The 17,500-nt window shown below is 43.6% G+C and overlaps 1 protein-coding gene across 6 annotated transcripts in view; it reads right to left on the bottom strand.

The window, feature by feature from the left end:
- kank4 (KN motif and ankyrin repeat domains 4) overlaps positions 1–17,500 on the bottom strand; it is a 94,280-nt gene that overhangs the window by 73,373 nt on the left and 3,407 nt on the right. The window contains exon 1 of one of the 6 annotated variants that reach the window (XM_080770704.1): positions 11,708–11,755. The exons of the other annotated variants lie outside the window; for them this stretch is intronic. The gene's annotated coding sequence lies outside the window, so the exon portion shown is untranslated. Of the gene's footprint in view, positions 1–11,707; positions 11,756–17,500 lie in introns of those variants that run through there. 6 annotated transcript variants of the gene reach the window in all.

The following is a 17,500-nucleotide window of genomic DNA, read 5'->3' as shown; positions in this document are numbered from 1 at the left end:
GCATTTCCCTCCCACCATTCATGGCCTGTTAATCGCCTGATGGCGCTGTACGTTAAAAGTCAAAGGATCTGCCTTTGCACTGCAGCAAAGCAGTTAATTCAATGTCAGTCATTCTCTTTCTCTCTGTGTGTGTGTGTGTGTGTGTGTGTGTGTGTGACAGCCAGAAGTCCGATTTACGTGGTCGGTTAAGACACACCCGTGGCTTCCGCATGCGGTTAGCTTAGGGTTTGGGGTAGTGTGTCTGACTATTGCGTGTCGGACCGTTAGGACGTCGAACCAAAGATATGCACCCGCAGTCCCGCATGCGTGTGTGCACATGTGTGTGACTTGCTACTGACCCATGTCTTCCTGAAATTCCAACACAACAAATACTGTATATAGTGTTGCTTAATGTAGCTGCATCACTGTGATGTCAGAACAGGCCAGCTCCATATATGGAGATCTAGGGGTGGTCTGGACTTGGGCCCTGTTTGGAGCCTGGGCAGAGGCTTTTGTGCTGGCTCTGGACAACCGGTGATCCGACAGACTTGACACCGGGTACTGCACTCCCTGTGGTGGTGTGGAACACGTGTGTTGAATCTGAAGTTGGTGGGGCGAACGGTTTCCGAGTTACGTGGATTACGGACGTACGTATATTCAGAAACTTGGTGCATTTATAGATAGTAGATGTGCACACGTACACACACACACACACACACACAGTCACACACACACACACACACACACACACACACACACACACACACACACACACACACACACACACACACTATCTTGGCTAAATGAATAAGTAGGTTGATGGCGGTTGGGAACGATGCCCGTTGGGAACACAGCCACCCCAGTTATGCAATATCTGTCGTACCCGTTGTCAGAGTGCTTGGGTGCCAGTCTATGACATCAGTACTATGACTCTCTCTCTCTCTCTCTCTGTCTCTTCCCTGTACACATGCATATGCATGTGTATGCATTGGAAGTGCACACACACGCACACACACACACACACACAAACTACGTAGCCTAACGCACACTATGGACATGCATGCACGTGCATTCAAGTCTTCAAGGAGTCTTCTACTTCAGAGATGTGGTCCTGGTTATTGGATAGAGAGAGAGAGAGAGAGAGAGAGAGAGAGAGAGAGAGAGAGAGAGAGAGAGAGAGAGAGAGAGAGAGAGAGAGAGAGAGAGAGAGAGAGAGAGAGAGAGAGAGAGAGAGAGAGAGAGAGAGAGAGAGAGAGAGAGAGGTCACTTAAGGCTAGAGGTAAGAAGGGAGACAAGCAGCTAACCAGCATTTAAGACAAAAATAAGCCGAAGAGCCAGCCAGGGAACACCAGAAATAACCCTCTCTCAAACCATGGCTGTGTGTCTGTATGAGTAATGTGTTTTCAATGTTACTGAATGCATTATGAAGAAGAAAGATAAGGTCTGCACACTGGATGACACCTAGGTGCTTGTGTGTACTTCAGTGTCTGAACATCACATCCATGGTATTAAATAAATTTGTTTAGTTTTGGAGCATCATTAGTGTGCTTTCTTCCCCATTATTCTAACTTCGGCCCGGCACCTGTTTTCAGTGAGTGGATGCTTTATAGTGCATTATGCTTTATGCACACAATCACACCTTTCTTGGTTTAATGAACCATGCCAACATTAGATCACCTAGCTGACACATACTGAAACAGAGAGGATGCTGCTGTAAAGATGGGGATGAATGTGTATCAGAGGCGAGCATGGTTCCTTCGGAAATAATTGAGTAAATGGCGACGCCCCCCAGTGACGCGTCACACACCCAAAGGCTCCTAGGGTGCGCGCTGGCTACTACTTGTAGGGCGGGCCGCTGAAGAAACCATGCTCACGTATCAGAGTGGCTCACAGCCTCAGCCTGTAAATTCTAATATCTCACCCGAGTCAAAGGGTTAAGATGTTGGCTTTCTAGTACGCGGGAGATCCGGGTTCGACCCCCGAGTGTTACAATGGTGCCATGACCCGGATCGAGTTTCCCCATGGGAGGTCAAAAGGGGGGTGAGTGTAGCAGAGTGGCTCACACATCACAGCCTCAGCTTGATGGCCTCAAAAGTCTAATAAAGTATATCCCCGGAGCCACAGGCAATTGCCTTTGGTTTAGTGGTTAAGATGTTGGCTTTCCACTTGGGAGACCCAGGTTTGATTCCCAGGTGTTACATATGTAATTTATAATGTATGATGGCGTGGTGTGTGATAGATGATAGATCGGTTCACAATAAACAAACATAATATAATCATATACAGCAGTATATAACCTGTGTGCCGCGGCACTTTAGTGTGCCGTTTGAAATGACTAGGTGTGCCGTTTGAACAAAAGTAGCCTTGGAAACCCAGACGTTTTTTATTTCCAGGAAGAAAAGTAACCCCGACCCTCCCCCGATAGAAATAGATACTGGGCTGCCTGCGGTTGTTGTTGCCCATCCCCACCAGTCTAACGACCCTCTGCCATAGAAATGTAATGCATGGCTTTGTTTACATGGGGACATCACCTGCTCTCCTGGGACGTACTGTATAAAAAAGGTTGGGAAACACTGATATACAGAATGCAGACCAGCTGGAGGCTCTGATGCACAACAATCTATACCTCTCTTCTTCTCACCCTGTGCTGCATAAGGCTTTTCTTGTGCCCCTAATATTGAAAACAATGAAATAGGTGTCCTGGACAATAACCATTTGTCCATGCCTAGTGGCTAACTGGGTTTGTAAATTCTATTTTTGTCCGCATCCCTAGTAAAACCGTCAGTGTTCATTTCACTCAGAGAGTAAATGGAACCAAATAAGTCCAAATACTGTACAAAATAGTACTTAACACTGAATGTTTTACTGTGGCCACAGATGGCATAGTCTTCCGCAAAATGGTTTGGGACAAATGCGGCATCCTGGTATATGGCCAGAAATGTGGGCTGCATGGAGCGTCTGGGACAGCTTAGCATGTGGAAGACAATGCAAAGCAGCATCATCACTATATTGTTAAACAAAGCATTAGTGATTCAGTATTTTGTGTTGTATGACACAGGCTACCACCACAGTTATGTGTCAGCTTCAGCAATCCACAAGAGTAACAAACTTAACTGACCACACAAGAGGACTGAAGCTCTGTACTGTAGGTTGCACAAAGTCCTGATGGTGTTGTAGACACAGATCCAAGCTTTGCATAGTTTGACATTATGCAATACAACTGCACATGTGCACTTCACCTGCCAATGGTGTTGGGCAAGTTACTTTAAATTAGTAACAACTTGGTAATAGTTACTTTACTTAGTTACCGGTTACCTCATTATAAAGGTTATTAGTTAATTTTGCATTACTTTGTATGTATCTATATTTTTGTGTGCACAAAATGACAACTCTCAACTATCATCTGTTGTGGCTCACTATGATGAAAAGTGCCTTGGAATCCTTGGAACAGTGAAAAATGATTGGAAACCCATGTGATCGGATATCCATGTAAACGTGCATCCAAATTCAAATGTGCATGCCCGTAGAACAATAAGTTGAATAGTGTGTTCCGCCGCATGCCCTCCTAGTGAAACTCCTCAGCGTCACATGAAAGTAGCTGGCCATTGGGAATTGGCATACTGGTAACGTTGGGTAACAACTAAATATATTGAGAGAGAGAGAATAAAAAATATGGTCAATAAAGAGATTCTAAAGAGGATCATTCAAGCATGCTGTGTTTTCATGGGAAATGCCCTTTCTAACTACTGTACATGGTGGTACGGTATGAAAAACACAGATCCTTGTGGTGAAAGTGCAAGGGAAACACATATATTCTGGTACTTGAGCCTGTGCTTTGAGGCAAGGGCCTCATCAAAATATTAGACGGGCGAGTTAGACAATCTGGAGGTGGTTGCAAATCAAATCATGATGAGATGAGCTCCAAAAATTAACACATCAAATACCTTGCCTAAAGGCATCCTGAGATGCCCCCACAATTAATGATTTTCTCTTCTTTTCTTCTCCAGCCATGATTCACTACCTCAGGACATACTATCTGCTTCCACACATCACTCTTCTCTTTCTCCATCTCCTGTCGTCTGCCTCTCCAATCTGATAAACTAGGTGCAGAAGGAGAAACTTTGAGGTTTCAGGATTCCACCGACTGCTGACTGAAACAAATATCTGGCTGGGAGGCAGACAGACAGACAGACAGACAGGCAGATAAACATGTAGATGGGCAAACAGGCAGGTTGACACTAGAGAAGCTAACTGGGAAAAAAGGAATGCCATTGACAGGAGTTCTGCTGATATTAATTATTTCTCTCTTCCTCTTCATTTGTCTAGTACTACCTCTACTAGGTCTTTCTGCAACTGACGAATGGGCAAAATAAATTGAAAGAAAGTTGTGAAAAGCATGATTTCTCCATTTCTTTCCCTGTCATTTCTGTTACCCTTCGCTCCGTCAGAGTTGGCACCAGATGTGTGGTCTCTCTTGCTCTCCAACCACCCCTACCTCCGTTTCTTTGTTTCTCCTTCAAATCTAGCTTGCCCTCAGCCTCTTCCTTTCCCTGAAACTAAGACTCTATCTCTCTTCCTGCTTCATTTCATCCTTCCTCCTTTCCATCTATCCAGCCTTTGACAGTATATTGAGATCTTGATCCCCACATTTATTTATCTTAAATGAGATCTAGCACAATAATCAATCAACAATTTCCTGTCAAATAGTTACGTAATAGGCAGTGGGACCCCTATTTGAAAAGAGTTTGTACCCGGGACTGTTGTTAGATTAAATATAGTACATCATTCTACAATCTACAACGTGATACAATGAAACGTATAATTTGAATACACATACTCATTGTTATACATTCTCTCATTGGATTAATACTGGAATTAACCATATGAACCCTAGCGTCCCTATCCAGGCCGTTGTCATAATAAGCAGACATTTGGCAAAAATAGGCAAACATCAGAGATAATACCACATCTACAACTCTACAAGTCTTTAATAAGCCCTGTGGGTCCCTGGATCCCACCTGGATCTACCTCTTCCATCCAGTCTTTTCTCAGAGTCTCCGACTTCCACACAGGCGTTAGTCTCTTAAGCTCTTCCACAATCTTCAAATGCGACAGTCTGTAACTGCCCTGCAACGGTTGTGACAGTAATTAGCTTCCGTTCACAAATAATATTTTAAAATATCTTTAAGACATATCTTTGGATTACTATTTCTGCTAAACAGCAATACAGCATGCTGGATAGACTTTGACTAATTTGGTTTAAAGTCTGACTTAGGTATTTACACGATTCCAAAGGCGAAACAGAAGTGGCGGTTGCAGGACATATACTGTACGCTTTCTTTTCTACTAATTTCCAGCGCTTCCGATGTTTGGCCCAAAGCATTTGAAAATTGTATGAGCTGACACTGACAGTCTGTCGAGAGAGAGAGAGAGAGAGAGAGAGAGAGAGAGCGAGAGAGAGAGAGAGAGAGAGAGAGAGAGAGAGAGAGAGAGAGAGAGAGAGAGAGAGAGAGAGAGATCCCTAACTAACCGGCACTGTGGATGTGGCGTTTCTGATCAGCGTATCATCAATTTTATGCTGACTGACAAAAATGTGCAAGTGTGCTATGTGACAGCCATATCTAACTAGCAAATAGAGAACCACACAGATTGGATAGAGCGCACAGACGATTAATAACATGCTGAAATGTAATGCAATCAAAGTCTGCACTGTGCTGTCCCTTTTCATTAGGTCTACCTATTTAGTGTGTGTCAAACTGTCAATCAATTGTGCTGCTGGGCAAGTGACTCAAAGTTACCTCATTCTAGAGCCAATTATGTAAACTGTCCCTAACTCTGTCTCGCACGCTTTCTGTTCATCCCATCCTTCAGTCCTTAACCACACTAGCTTCCCTAGTCTGGGCATGCTATAATAGGACAGTAAGATCACATCATAGGGCTGCCATAGCCGAGTGGGTAGATTGACTGCCTGGCAAACAGAAGGTCCCCAGTCTACGTGTCCATGAGCAGGGCATGGATAGCATGGGCAATTGGCAGCAGTTGGGGGTTAATGGTCTTATTAGCCCCCAACTGCTGCCCCGTAGCGCCCACTGCTCCCGATACTTGGGATGGGAATGCATAATTTTTCAACACAATGCAACACATTTCACAGTACCGTAAAGAAGTGTTGACTATAGTATTATTATTATTAACACGATTGTGACTTTGTGAGCTTGGCTATTTTTTGACTAAACGATTTGGTGTAGGGGGGAAAAAGGAAGGCTCCAAAGTATACTATATATGTACTATATCCCTTGGGGGAATCCCAGTCAATGAAGTATATGAGGGTTAAGTGGTTAAGATCAGTGGTGTGTTCTAGGTTTTTCTGGGGGGCATACGATAATTATTCCCTGCACAACATAAACACGAATATAGGCTATACGCTCACACATGGTCAATAGATGAAATGGTTAGCAAGACGGTATAAGCTTTTCCCCCTAAATCTCTGCACGACATACTACATAGTAATATATCATAACACGTTAGAAGAAACCACTGGAAAAGATACAGGACCAAAAGCATAGTGTGCAGGATCCCATCAGTCAAGCAGAATCCTCCAGTAACTGTATGGCAGGATGAAACGACTGCGCTGAATGCGAATCAGAGGGAGGCTATCTGTTATCTGACTGGCTGGCATGGAGAGCTGTGTGTGGAGTTAGTTACTGGGGAGAACTGGTGGGGGGGGGGGGGGGGGGGAGATAATGGCGTGGTGTCAGCAAATAGACCCTCAGGTGGATGAGTAGCGTACGCATGTGTCTAAAAGGTTTCATAATTATCTGTCCCTGAGACGCAATTCAAATTGGAGTCTATTATGTTGTCCATGTCAACTCAAGTCCTCATCATGACGCAGGCCTCGTTTAAAAGCCAAGCCAGCAACTGCAGGCTGACTAGTTATCTTAGGTGTAGTACAGATGTAGCCTACATTGTCAGCAACCGCTGGGTCCAGAGTCCAGACTATTGGCGAGAGATATTAAGTACTAGATCCCGATATGATCCGATATGACAAATAAAGGCCGATCCGATACTTCTCCCGATACCGAGATACAGTATCGGGACATCTCTATATATTTTATATGCACAATATCAGTATAAACGGAGGTTTCACATATCCTAAGCTACCCTGGCTGCAGCACTGTAAACTGAACAATACTTTAGGCATACATGAACAAATATATAACTTAAATAAATGTTTACCAAACAATATTCCAATTTTGTAATGAAAATAAAAAATAACTAAATAGATTATGAATAATATAAAATAACCATTTAACTGATCGAATTAATTCATTATTACAACACACTGAACACAGTACTGATTAATGGTTCAATAGTTCATGACATCGCTGAGAACAACATTCTGAGAAACCTTGTGTTGAATATTTGGCCTAAGGGTGTTAGAGGAAAGGCTATAGGGGCGTATGCAGGTGTACCACAACCTTCCAAATCAATCCAAGTAGTTCATTTTAAAGCTATGTTGTTTGAGACCAAAGTGGTGAGTGGCAGAATGGACCGCCATCCTTAGAACCCTGTGGCTAAAATGGATTGATCAAATTAATGCAATACTATACAACTAGTCTTTGAGACAAATTATAACTCTCAAATCCAAAGTACAGTTTGCATTCGTCAAGCTAATTCTTGTTAGGAGGAAATTGGGTGCGTCTTGGATTTTCTCAGTCTTACTATTATCCATTCATTATGTCTTTTCCAAGCCTCTCTGATTAAACCTAATTATTAACATACCCAGGCTCATCTATGTCATAATTATTGTTCATAACCAGAAAACTAAATCTGTGCATACAAAAGAGCAATTCTATGGAAAGACATTGCGGCATGCCCATAACAATAATTGTATGATTAAAGCAGTTAATGAGGTTGTGCAGTGAATAGACATGCAGTAAAAGAGCCTGGGAGTGTAGATGTGATTATCATTAAGTTAATATCAAGACTGACCACCATTTGTGGGAGATATGGACAACAGTGTAAAAAGAGTTTTCTAGAATATTCACAATAATATACCGGCTACAGTATGTTTCCCATTGAATAGTGAAATAAACTAAGGGACAAAACAGTACAGATTTTCCTATAATGATTGATAATTCAAATACTGCCTTTCAATTAAAAAAAATCCTCTTCTGGGTGGCAAGTAAAGAGGGGTGCATGTGTGTGTGTGTGTGTGTGTGTGTGTGTGTGTGTGTGTGTGTGTGTGTGTGTGTGTGTGTGTGTGTGCGCGTGTGTGCGTGTGTGCGTGTGTGCGCGTGTGTGTGTGTGTGTGTGTGTGTGTGTGTGTGTGTCTATATGCATAAAACATTTGTTTTGTCAAAGTCAGTAAATTAAATACCAACAAAAGTAGATCCAGGTTGTTAGAGCTTGTAGATCTGATACAGTATTTTAGGAGCATAACACAAGTATAAATCAGGCTTAATACTCCAGCAATACCAGCAGTTGCAGACACATGTACTGTACATGTACGGCACGCACACACACACAGCTAGTGGAGATACAGCAGACAGCTGAGAGCACAGATCAGGGCTCATTAAATCCTGTCAGGCAGCAGCTCCTCTGAGGTCAAAACCACTCTAACTTACACACATTAACAATGGATCTGAAAGACACGTGCACGGCTTGCGTGCGTGCGTGTGTGTATGTGTCATGCCAACCCTGCATACCTGCACTCAATCTGGTATGGACACACACACGGACGGACGCGCACACACACAGATAACACTGATATACTGTACAGCGGCACAGCATTCATCATCATGTTCATCTACCTTCAGCCAAGGTCTATCTGCATTCCTGGTCTGCGCACACAAACCGTTTGTCGGTCTGTCTGTCTGAAGAGATGGGAACAACATCAGACAGCTTAGCTAAGGTCTACAGCCAAACATGCTGTCGGGTGGAAACCTCACATGTCCAAAACAGTTGCTTTTCAAGATTCAATTAAAAAAGTCAGCCAGCCCAAAACATGAGAAACAATGTGTTTTGAGATTGTAGATCTGCTATTTTTGCTACTTTTGTGTGACACAAATGACGAAGTAGGGCTTCAATTTATGAAAAAAATATGGAGATAAGAGTTTTATGCCTGGCAGTAACAATATTCTCTCTCATGCGTCTTTCTCTCCTCTTCTCTCCGCTTGCATCTAAAGTCAATGTAACTAACTCATTTAATCCACTATTAGAAAAAGTGAGTGGTGCAACTCTGTGTGGGGGAAGTTCCAGACCCACAAAAACGTGGCCAGGGTGCCGGCCCAGTTCCGGCGAGCCGCTCCGTGTCCGAAACGACAAATGACAGAGTTACCGTGTGGGGGTCCACTCCCCATGTGTGTGTGTGTTAGGCTGCTCAACAGTGAGACTTGGTTGTGCAAACGCAATTTTCGTGCTCAGACAGACCCAGCCAGCCAAGGACGGACACATCCAGCCAGCCAGCCAGCCAGCCAGCCAGCCAGAGACACACATAGCTGTCCATATAGGTGTGGTTGCACCACTCAAAAATATCGATAATCGTTTGAAGGAGAATTCCGGACTAGCCGTTTTATTACCTTAATCTGATGTTATTGCGACCATGGTACAGTTTATTATGAAAACCTGCATTTCCCGTCAGTCGGTCGGTTGTAGATCTTGTAGATCTACTATTTGCAATGATTCAAAAAAGATAATCAATAGAATAATCGCTAATAAAATAATGGATGGTTGCAGCCCCAGTCACCGCTGTCGACTTCCACATGATCTATCTGTCCTCACCTACCTCTCTTCTCTAATCAAGCCCTCAAGGGAGATGCTACCCCTAATTTACACTTGGTTGCTCACTAAAAATAGCCGACCTACAAACTCTTAATGCGTTGCGCCACAAGGCGCTGCGTTGTGAGCTTGTAGATATGCAATTTTTAGTATGTGATGCCGGTGCGCAACTACTGTCTGTAAATATACATCAGCCGTTATAATCCCCAGAATGCCATTATTATCACCCTAGGCCAGAGAGGGAATGGTGTGTGTGTGTGTGTGTGTGTGTGTGTGTGTGTGTGTGTGTGTGTGTGTGTGTGTGTGTGTGTGTGAGAGAGAGCGAGAGAGAGGGGAGAGAGATGGGCGAGAAGAATCGCTTATGGGATCCATAAAAGTTTCATTAGGGTTGAGTTGTCCACTAGAGAGAGCATGCAGAGCTGGGGAAGCCAAGCACGTATGAATTAGAGCCAGATGTAAACCACATGCATGCACAAATACAACTGGGCAAAAACTACTTTATTACACAAAATGTACGGTATAAGTGGTGAACAGGCAAGAGAGACAACTGATCCTAGAGCCAGATTCACAACACATTGGCCCCTTTTCCACAGGGGTTGAACTGGTTCATACTTTTTTTTCCCACCTAATGTTGAACCAGTTCAGAGTGTTTCCACTGAAAATGAATTGGTTCAGAACCCTAAAAAGTTGGTTCAGAACTGGAAACAAAAAATGGCTGGCGGTTCCAGAACCACAGTTCTAGAACCAAAGTAATTTTGGTGGGAAAAAAGGGCCATTATCTCGATTCAGAATGAAAAATGTATACTTAGTTGGTGTTAGTAGATCTACAAGTTACAAGCTGATTTAAAACTTTGTTGGTGTTAGTAGATCTACAAGTTACAAGCTGATTTAAAACTTAGTTGGTGTTAATGGTGGAAAATATTTGGTGTGAGACACAGAGCGCAACCAAGTAAAAAACAGGCATGACTGGTCAGTCATATGAAACTACATATACTGTATGTAGATGGCAGAAACATGTTTCCTTTAGTTTTAGTGCCCCAACCACGTGGAATGACTTACAGCTCTAAAGATCTGCTCTCCCATTACATACGGTCAATTTAAATATTTGATTGCAGACTTACCCCCAGGTGTCTGCAACTGTTTTTAAACATGTAAACATAGATCAAAATGAGGAAATGTTGCTGTTCTGTTTTGTTGTTTTTGTTTATTGCTTTGAAAATGTTGTATTATGTTGTACTGTATCTCGACGACACTGCAAATGTCATTATTTATTCTCTCGAGAATAAATAAAGGTTTTAAAGAATGAATGAAAAGTTTAACGCTCATTGTGTGGAAACTAGCTTTGGGTGCCAGCACGGAATTTGAAAACCACCTCTGACGTTTGACTACAGATGATGTATTTCAAACTCTGTGTCCGGTTGCACGGAGGGAGGCGAACACAACACAGTCATCCTCACTGACACAGGACTGCCAAACCACAGTCCCTCACAGTCACCCACTATGTCACGCAACAGTAATGGGATGCAATATAAACAGCAAACCACAGTCACTACGACTACAGTGAGCAGCTAGTGACTGTGTGTGTGTGTGTGTGTGTGTGTGTGTGTGTGTGTGTGTGTGTGTGTGTGTGTGTGTGTGTGTTGTGTGTCAGTCTGCTCTGCACACAAACACATATTTTTGGTCCCAGGAGAATGATTTATGTACACACGAGCACTGCACACACACGATATGTTTCAGCACGTGCCCCTATACCTTTTAAATCCATCCATACACACGTTTGAAAGATTTAAGACCTGCAAAAACATTCTGCCAGCAAGAAGTTATTTTAAGCTTGATAAACAACACTCTCTCTCAAGCATACAGGTACGTGCGCGTGCGCGCGCGCACACACACACACACACACACACACACACACACACACACACACACACACACACACACACACACACACTTTACATTGGGAGGGGTCTTTTCCAAGGAGACACGAACAGGAAGCTCATGCCTCCTAAGCCAACCAATCACAACACAGTACGTCTTGGTAAGGGGTTCCATTAAGGAAGTCCCATGTTCCCTCTGGCCTGCTAGCTCCTCTCAGGGCACACTGTGTTGTTTCCTTCCCGTTCACGCCAGGAGCACATTGAAGTACAATATCACACGGATACAATGAGGGAAACAATGTTAGGATGAGCTAATAAGCCATTGTTCCTAAAAGTCCACTCCCAGAGAAAGGTTTGCCAAGCAGCAAAGTGGGACTTTTGACGTTAATATGACCCGAAGACCTTATAAACGTTGGCTATTCCTCATCTTAACCTCCTCGGAGACCTTGTGCTTATAGCTCCTTGAATGCACGTACAGTATAATAGAACTGTCAGCCGCAGTTGAAAACCAAAACTATTGTATCGCCCCCTGGCTGGCTGTCAACAAAGAACAAGGCATGGCCTTACAGTCTCTATGGGTGCTCTGTCCCCCATGACAGGCACCCCCGCCCCCCCCTTCCTCCCAGCTGTAGGCCACATCACTGAACCCTGTTCAGCTAATCTCACCCACAAATACGCCCACCATGGGAACTCTCCAGAAAAACTAAATGCTACAGTAACAATGCAGCTGTAGGGCATAAGTTGATTTGTACTGGTTGGTTACAAGAAGATGAGACGGTCGTCGGGGCCCACACACGCTTCTTAACAAATGCTTGTGATGTTATATCGTCAAAAACAAAAAACTGCCTTTAGTTCCTACATAGTCAAATCCCGAGTGTCCTTTTAACTCTCAAGGGCCTTTACATTAATTTAAGGGTTGTTTGCGTCATCATTACGTACATCCACACAAAATATTAGGCAGCCATAAAGTGACAATGTACACCTACTGTATTTACAAAGGACGTGACAACTAAGATACCATGTGCATTTATGGTGAGCAATTGAGCATGCATGTGTGCAAGATTAAAGTGCATATACCGGTAGTGCATATACCGGTTATTATTAACCACGGTCCTATAATGGCAAGTTCAAATACATTAGTACTATAATTGACGAGGTTTCCTAACTTTCTCATCCAAAGTGGCATTCGGAAAAATCACTATGTTCGACAAGCAAGAGACAGGAAGAGAGAAGGCAGCAGTTTGATGTTATTATGTGAGACAGACAGTGTGTAAGTATTGCAGCATGCCTCCTGGGCTGGCAGAGATCTGCACTCTACTGAATGCACCTTTCTAGTTAACAATATCACTCTGCTGAGAAAGAGTGTGAAGCAACCTGACCTGCATACAAAGCTGCACAGGTACCTCCTGGTACCAATGCAACACAGGCATGAATCCTGGCACGGCTCATTATAAGTTATGTGAAAGATTATATTATACAGACAGAGACTGGAGACACAATGACAAAGATGAAAAGAAAAGTGTCCTCCAGTTCTACCACAACAAAGCCTGTTACTGTCTTACTGTCTTACTAACAAGAAGATATGGGTATTGCCATTTCGAATCGACAGCGACCACAACAGAATGACACATCACTATCACTGGTGATGAAAGGCGTTCCCAAACTGTGTGTAACAACGGACAGGTGATGTATTGGTTTTTGTAGTCAAAAGCACACTGCCTTCACAGCAAGGGTACAGAACATACTGTACAATAGACTGCATTTATGTCGCTGTAACAATGACATTCTCGTATAGGCTATACAGAATATAACTTGATTCAAACTCTGGCCTTCATTAACAATGATGTTTTAACACGCTGACCATAAAATATATAATGTTGTTTTTGTGGTACATGTTTTGCAAAACAGGTTGAATGCAGCACTGTACTACTAGATTTATACTTGGAGTAGTTGCTTATCGTGTCACGCACCTAGTAGACTACAAGCTCACAAGGTGTCACAGGCAGCGCACCATTATGACCGTTTGCTGTATAGCCATTTTAGGTGTGCAACACCGGAAAAGGTAATGCCAAGTATTAGATCACAAAAATGTCCCCGTATGGGAAAACAAGTCTGAAAACCACTGAGGCACTGCAAATCACAGTGACAAACGTTAGGGCTGCATCTCCTCCAGCAGGCATGGCTATTGGCACAGAGCATCACATCGGGGAGAAGAATGACTGAGCGATTACACTGGGAGACATGCAATAACACCTGTGGTACCTGGGCCACCCGGAGCTCAGCCCCCTGCTGACATTAATAGAAAAGGAGACGTATGCGTTGCTTCAGGGTGACGAAAAGCAACATGGTGAAAGCGAGGTGCAGAATCAAATCATAGTGCAGTAGAGGAATAGTGTGCCAACAGGAAATGAGATTAGCAGTGCAATCCCCAGGCCTAGACGTTCACTCAGCTGTAGTGTGCACACGCATTTTGTTTTATTCCTTCACTTATTCAACAACCTGGTATTAAAGAGCATAAAGAAAGATCTTGTGTATGACCTCCTTATTAGGATTATAAAGATTTGTTAAGTGGAACATTATGTGACAATGCATCTCAGGCGATTTTATGGAGTAACGCAAAAGTAATGTAACTAGTTACTTTCTACAGGGAGTAATCAAGTAATGTAAGGCATTACTTTTTTCAAAAGTAATGTGTAGTGTATTACTTTTTTGAGTAACGGACCCCAACTCTGGTGCCCAGTCCACACCCGTTTATGTATATATATTTATGTATACATTTTGTGTGTGTGTGTGTGTGTGTGTGTGTGTGTGTGTGTGTGTGTGTGTGTGTGTGTGTGTGTGTGTGCGCATGCTCAGAGAGGACTTTATATGTTTTCTTCCCTCAGATATAGCAGACCTAAGAAGCCCCAGAGCTTCTTACAGCCGTGAAACATGAGAAGAACAGCTTCTTACTGGGGATCTGGTGGAGATAAAACAATACAAAATCCATCCAAGTGTTGCTGTAGCAAATGCCCTGCAGGATGTTTGTTTCACACACACACACACACACACACACACACACACACATACACACACACACACTTGAACTCCCCTAACCCTTCAAGCAATCACACACCCAATTAGCCACACACGATTGCACGCACGCACACACAAAATATATTCCCATAGTGTGGGCACACAAAGACATTCGCAAGTTTCAAGAAGCCACAGTGGGCGAGTCAGTGAATGTTCAATTCTGGACAATTTGGATGTGGGAGAACTATAGGCACATGGCCAAGTTCTGTGCCAGGAAGCACTCTGCATGCACGCACGCACGCACACGCGCGCACGCACGCACGCACGCACGCGCACGCACACACACACACACGCACACACGCACACACACACACACACACACACACACACACACACACACACACACATCTGCACTCTAGACTGGTGAGAAAGTGACCTGCAATTTTCCAGCAGTTCACATGATGCACACACACACAAACACAACATGACACTGTGTGACAACTCCCTGGCACGCCATCTGTTTGGATCCGGCGGAGATGTTTCTTAGCTGATTGATGTATGATATGATGTATGATCCAATACTGTAATTGTGGTCATCATGTAGTAGACAAATATGTTAAGAAAGTCAAAGGGATCCTGAGTGTTACTTTAATTGAGATAGTAGAAATATTTGTAGGGCAAATGCACAGCAGGAGAATGACATGGTTAGTTATTCATTTGACAAAGTCCTCAGAGCTGTGTGGGGGGGGACTCTATGAAAGAGCATCCATGCTCTCATGCTCACGAGTGTTCACAGCTTCTGGGTGGGCCCAGTGTGTGTGTGTGTGTGTGTGTGTGTGTGTGTGTGTGTGTGTGTGTGTGTGTGTGTGTGTGTGTGTGTGTGTGTGTGCTGTACATGTACCTATAAAGCTTCAATATAATCCATCAGATTAATCCATCAGATTAAGCCTTTCCTATATTGTAGTACCTCTGGAATGGAGTGATTGGCTGATGTAGAGAGGTCACAGACCACACAGGGGAACCATGATCTATGCCAGGACAATGAGGACATAATACACTTTACTTTATGATCCTGTTCCCTTCAGCACGGTTAACTGAACTCTGTATTCATCCATCTATACGTTTGAAGAATCTATGTACGTATGTATTGTACGTACAAAAGTACATCTATGTAAGAGAAAGTGAAAAATGGAATATTTTAATTTCACTATCATAAATGTTGAACCTGGTGATCTTAAACCAAATGAAATGTCTTAAGCACAAATTAAATCAGTGTGTGACCTCATGCTGTGTTATTTTGAACACATTGACATAACTGGACTTTTATTGTCAATTGGGTAAAGGGGGTACTTGGATTTAGAAAACAGGGAAAGGGGGTACTGCAGTCAACACAGTTTGAGAACCACTGATCTAGCTAGTGCAGCGGCATAACTAAAAGATCCGTACATATAATATTGACGGAGGCGTGGCTTTCACAAACACGGAAGTGCTATTTCACCGTGGCTGGTTTGGGCTATGCGAGTTCGGGTTTTATATTATTTAGTATTACTATTTCTGTCCCTATCGGTTTACACCTCGAACAGGGCTGAGTCTGCTCTACCAAAATTTGCAACTCAATGGTCTCACGTGGCTCAAGTTCAGTAGCGCCCCTCCGTCATTGTCTATGGGGAGGTATTTTAGTGTCATATACAGATTTGTGGCTTTTCTAGTCATGTATGCACGGAATTGCAATCTGTGCATAGTCGTGCTATAGGTCATGCTACAGACAGAGTCTCGGGCAGACAGTCAACTCTACACAGACATATTTATCACAGAAGATTGTTTTGTGATGATTAGGCCCCTCCCACTGCCACACCCCCTTTTTGGAAGATGTCATGACCAGTTACTCAGGTGTTGTTTGGGTCATGTGCAAATGTCTATGTCTACTTGGAAGTTATGCACCTTTTTTATGATAGGCCACTCCCATTGCAATTGCCCCACCCCTTTTAGCCAATTGGTATGAAAGCACTCGACATTCATGCAACATTTCAGCCTCCTACAGTAAATATTGTAGCTGCTAGAGGGTCATTTAGGAAGATTTGACCAGCCATTTTGAAAAATGGCTGCCACGCCCACCAGGATGAGAATTTGGGATGGCCCAATATCCAGTTTTGTTCCAAATATATCTTTCAACACTTCTGCCAAATTTGGCGCTTCTTTAACGATAGGTTAGCTATGCCGCCCCGCTACTATCCCCGCAAGGACAATAATTGACTATCATAAACATAGGAGCATTAGTAAACGTGCACACACATACACACACACACACACACACACACACACACAGTCAGCCAACCATGGCCAATTCTCCCTGGCAGAGCAAAATAACCAAGATGAACTGTGAATACACTTAGACCATAAAGAGCACAAGGGGGGGGGGGTTGTGGGGAGAGAAAGAGCAAGAGAGGTGGAGAGAGAGAGAGATGTGGGAAGAGGGATAGATGGAGAGAGAGAGAGAGAGAGAGAGAGAGACACAGACAGACGGACAGATAGAGAGACACAGGGATGCACTCTTGCAGCATGACAGGGCAGTGAGAGAAATGTATGCAGGCCACAAAGGAGCAGCCAAGTGCATGGTGCACGAGCTTTCCAAACAAGACCCATCTCTGTGCATCTATACATCCTACAATCTTTTAGCACTGCTTGAGTGTCTAGCATCCGAGTGTGTGCATGCGTGTGAGCATGCACACGTGCATGAGCACGAGCACGGGTGTTGTGTGTGTAAGAAGACCTCCAGCTGAAAGTCATTAGTCAGGCCAGTAGGGAAGTAATCTCAAACATAGCTCAGCCATGCAAGTGCTAGATGGAGGGAG

Source organism: Protomyctophum bolini, assembly GCF_963924005.1.
Source record: "Protomyctophum bolini genome assembly, chromosome: 8".
In the NCBI taxonomy this organism is placed as follows: Eukaryota; Metazoa; Chordata; class Actinopteri; order Myctophiformes; family Myctophidae; genus Protomyctophum; species Protomyctophum bolini.
Note: the sequence above shows the minus strand (reverse complement) of the source record. Positions and strands in the feature narration are given on the sequence as shown.